We start from the raw sequence: 5,000 nt of genomic DNA, 5'->3' as shown, positions 1-5,000 counted from the left end.
CGACCACCCGTGCTCCCAACTGAGCTTGCCGCTGCCGACAGAGGCCCGGGAGCGTGCTGTCGTGGCATTGCCGGCGGGAGACAACACGCGCCACCTACGGTGACCGGCAGCTCCAACGCCAGCGCCACAGAAGGACAAAAGCCCCACTTGGGTGCCGAAGCGAACTCTCCCAGCACAGCGCACGCGCCAACACGTCCGCACAGCTGCGATACAAACCACCTGCGAGAACCGCAGAGGCGACCGAGCAGCAGACGGCGTCGCGGCGCCGAGCGCCGGGCGGCGGCGCATCCTCAGCGCACACAGTCCTCAATCGGACCAGCACACTGCAGATGTCCACCGCGCTTCGCACCGGGCCCGCGAGGACCTACTTTGGCCGCACGGCGCCGCGTGCAGGGTGCGCCGGCGCGCAGCTGCGCCGCCTGCCGCCTCCGTCGGCCGGCGCGCCTGCCACTGGCCGCCCCCACCAGCCGGCTGTAGCGCGTGCGCCCACGCACCGCGCGGCCAGCACGCCGGGAGGCCCCCCCTCACCGGCCGGGGACGGTCCCACCCAGCCACCGCCGCGTATCGCTTCACACCCAGATGCCATTCACGTTCGTGGGCATGGTGGGTATCGCTGGAACAACCGGTTGGTAGCTCAACCGATCGTCGCCATCACTGATTCACCTCTAGCGAGAACAACCGCACCACAACGGTTTACCAGTTGTTCATTTGCATAACGTCACCAGCAAACGTAGGCGTCCATCGCCATTTGCAAATTCAACGATTGTTGCATGCCTGTGTCAGGTGTCACGACACACTATGTCTGCCCACATACACGCAACAACATGTGCACGCTTCGCGAACACGTGGAAGGTGGCCCCCGTACGTATGCGATGTCCATTGCGCGAACGACTGTCAACCGGCCTCTGTCGCATGTCGCAGATGTGGAACGCAGTGCACCATGCTATCACGGTGTGTGAGAAGAGACGACTACGTCTGACAACACGCGCCACTACATCAACAGACGGCTCATGCTGATCGCCATCCAGGGCATACCACACTGCAATCCAGCTCTTATAGGGAGACGACACGTAGCTGAGTGCACAACATTTGGACCGCATGGTTCGCCGTTGTTGGCGCAGTCGTTGTACGGTCACATGTACCACGATGTATCATTCAGTACATGAGGACCAATGTGCAGTACAGTGTGTGATTTGGACGTACAACATCAGCGGACAGTTGACACAGGCCGTACCACAGCGTAGGCTAAGTGCTTCGCACATGCGAATGCCAATGAACAACTGCAAATGCCAATGAACAACTGCAAAGGGCATTGAGCATGTACGTCCTGCTGCCATCCACATTACAGTGTATAGCTGCAAGGTGTTTAACATGAAGCGATACACTGGGGACCGGGCAGTGCGAGTAGCAAACTATATTGCGGGGGTTGCAGTTAGGCAACACTACACTAATTTAACGCGTCGTATGACAATTACAGAGCAGGTTAAGGCCCAACGTGTGTTGGGTTAAGGCCCAACGTGTGTTGGGTTAAGGCCCAACGTGTGTTGGGTTAAGGCCCAACGTGTGTTGGGTTAAGGCCCAACGTGTGTTGGGTTAAGGCCCAACGTGTGTTGGGTTAAGGCCCAACGTGTGTTGGGTTAAGGCCCAACGTGTGTTGGGTTAAGGCCCAACGTGTGTTGGGTTAAGGCCCAACGTGTGTTGGGTTAAGGCCCAACGTGTGTTGGGTTAAGGCCCAACGTGTGTTGGGTTAAGGCCCAACGTGTGTTGGGTTACGTTAAGGGGCAATGTGGGTTACGTTAAGGGGCAATGTGGGTTACGTTAAGGGGCAATGTGGGTTACGTTACGGCGCAATATAGGTTACGTTACGGCGCAATATAGGTTACGTTAAGGCGCAATATCGGTTACGTTAAGGCGCAATACAGGTTACGTTAAGGCGCAATACAGGTTACGTTAAGGCGCAATACAGGTTACGTTAAGGCGCAATACAGGTTACGTTAAGGCGCAATACAGGTTACGTTAAGGCGCAATGCAGGTTACGTTAAGGCGCAATACAGGTTACGTTAAGGCGCAATACAGGTTACGTTAAGGCGCAATACAGGTTACGTTAAGGCGCAATACAGGTTACGTTAAGGCGCAATACAGGTTACGTTAAGGCGCAATACAGGTTACGTTAAGGCGCAATACAGGTTACGTTAAGGCGCAATACAGGTTACGTTAAGGCGCAATACAGGTTACGTTAAGGCGCAATACAGGTTACGTTAAGGCGCAATACAGGTTACGTTAAGGCGCAATACAGGTTACGTTAAGGCGCAATACAGGTTACGTTAAGGCGCAATACAGGTTACGTTAAGGCGCAATACAGGTTACGTTAAGGCGCAATACAGGTTACGTTAAGGCGCAATACAGGTTAGGTTAAGGCGCAATACAGGTTAGGTTAAGGCGCAATACAGGTTAGGTTAAGGTACGACATAGGTTAGGTTAAGGTACGACATAGGTTAGGTTAAGGTACGACATAGGTTAGGTTAAGGTACGACATAGGTTAGGTTAAGGTACGACATAGGTTAGGTTAAGGTACGACATAGGTTAGGTTAAGGTACGACATAGGTTAGGTTAAGGTACGACATAGGTTAGGTTAAGGTACGACATAGGTTAGGTTAAGGTACGACATAGGTTAGGTTAAGGTACGACATAGGTTAGGTTAAGGTACGACATAGGTTAGGTTAAGGTACGACATAGGTTAGGTTAAGGTACGACATAGGTTAGGTTAAGGTACGACATAGGTTAGGTTAAGGTACGACATAGGTTAGGTTAAGGTACGACATAGGTTAGGTTAAGGTACGACATAGGTTAGGTTAAGGTACGACATAGGTTAGGTTAAGGTACGACATAGGTTAGGTTAAGGTACGACATAGGTTAGGTTAAGGTACGACATAGGTTAGGTTAAGGTACGACATAGGTTAGGTTAAGGTACGACATAGGTTAGGTTAAGGTACGACATAGGTTAGGTTAAGGTACGACATAGGTTAGGTTAAGGTACGACGTAGGTTAGGTTAAGGTACGACGTAGGTTAGGTTAAGGTACGACGTAGGTTAGGTTAAGGTACGACATAGGTTAGGTTAAGGTACGACATAGGTTAGGTTAAGGTACGACATAGGTTAGGTTACGGTACGACATAGGTTAGGTTACGGTACGACATAGGTTAGGTTACGGTACGACATAGGTTAGGTTACGGTACGACATAGGTTAGGTTACGGTACGACATAGGTTAGGTTACGGTACGACATAGGTTAGGTTACGGTACGACATAGGTTAGGTTACGGTACGATATAGGTTAGGTTACGGTACGATATAGGTTAGGTTAAGGTACACATTGTTGTAAGGAAAGGTTTAATGGGGGGCGGGGCGGGGCGGCCGGTTTGTTGATTGTGATTATAGTAAGTGGATGCCTGCGGCATCATCTGATTTGCCACGTCAGGATGCACCTTTGGCTCATGACAGGCGGCGCTCTCATTCCATGCTTGTGGCAGACCTGTGTCTTTCATTCCTGCCATTGTTTGTGTGCTGTGAGAGGAGGCAGTATTGTGATGTTGGGTGCACCCCTGTGTAGGACATGTGTGGGTGTTGGTGGCTTGGCTGAGCAATGGTGGTTGTCGGGTGGGTGGGATATTCTGTTTTCTGAGTGGACCTCCCAGTCTGGTTATGACAGTGTGGATTGTCTAATGTGGCGGAGAGGATGCACTGGGTGTTGTTCCATGCTGGTGCTTACATATTGTCTGTGTGCGTGTTACAGGCAGAGAGTAGTGCGTGATAAGGGTGTGTGGCTGACGTGTGGTTGTGATTGTGAGCAGAGTCTTTCAGCATGTATACGGACAGTTGTATACATTATCTGTATTCTGATGACTCTATCTATTACTAATCAGCGCCGTGTATACGTTTAATCCGGTTCCAGTCGAAACTGTTGTATCTCTGTACATTAGTGACACGGCGAGCCCGCTATGTAGTTACTCGTCTCGGCAGCTTCCACCGGTGTATGGCAAATGATTATAAGGAATCAGTCTAGTCGTCAATACCGATGGTGTGACGTCACATGTCTGGGGTGGGGGACGCTGCGCCCTTCCGGTGGGTCATGGCCTAGAAAGACTCTTCCCACGCAGGGGGGCGTGGACTGTCATTGACTCTTCCAGGTAATATACTTGCCGTACGTTCTTGCGACTGCGAGTGCAACGCTCACCGGTACCGACATGGATGGAGCGCCTCCTAGCTGACCGCTCAGCATCGGCATTCGTACAGAGAGCAACGCGGTCGCGTCTCTAGCTCGTAACTGGTACAGCCCGCAGCTCATGTATAGGGACATTCGGATATGTCGTCTCGATTATAATGGCTCTGCATCATTTACTAATCAGCGCCCTGTGTGTACTAATTCTGGTTCCAGTCAAGTTTTGCTGTTCTATTCCTGTTCAACAGTAGAACGGCGGCTCCACTACGTAGGTACTTCTCTCGGCAGCTTCCCCCGGGTATGGCAATTAATTACAGACATTTTTGTGTACAGACTAGTGCCGGTGTGTTGTGACAATGTCACAGGTCAGGGGTGGGGGAAGCTACGCCCTGCCAAATAGGTGGGTCAGGGCTCGGAAAAACTCTCCCCACACTGGGGGCTCGGACCCTCATTACTCTTCCGAGTAATATATTGAGGAGCGCACTTAGCCATTGCCCCGAGTCTTGGCGACTGCGAGTGCAACGCCCACGGGGACCGACGTGGACGGGGCGCCTCCTAGCTGATCACTCAGCATCGGAATCCGTACAGTGAGTTACGCGATCGAGTCTGTAGCTCGTAATTAGTACAGCTCGCAGCTGGCCAGGCTTACCCACTGTCGAGCCCGGGCACCCTCAGGCTCACCAGTTCTACCCAGCTACACCCGAGTTAGCCACAGGTTCTAGGCCATAAAGCCAAGTCCCAGATGTTCGGGACTCGGACCAAAAATGTTTACTACTCGTGTTGG

This window comes from Schistocerca americana, unplaced genomic scaffold (assembly GCF_021461395.2).
Source record: "Schistocerca americana isolate TAMUIC-IGC-003095 unplaced genomic scaffold, iqSchAmer2.1 HiC_scaffold_873, whole genome shotgun sequence".
Lineage (NCBI taxonomy): Eukaryota > Metazoa > Arthropoda > Insecta > Orthoptera > Acrididae > Schistocerca > Schistocerca americana.
The sequence above is the reverse complement of the archived record's forward strand: the minus strand, read 5'-3'. Positions refer to the sequence as shown.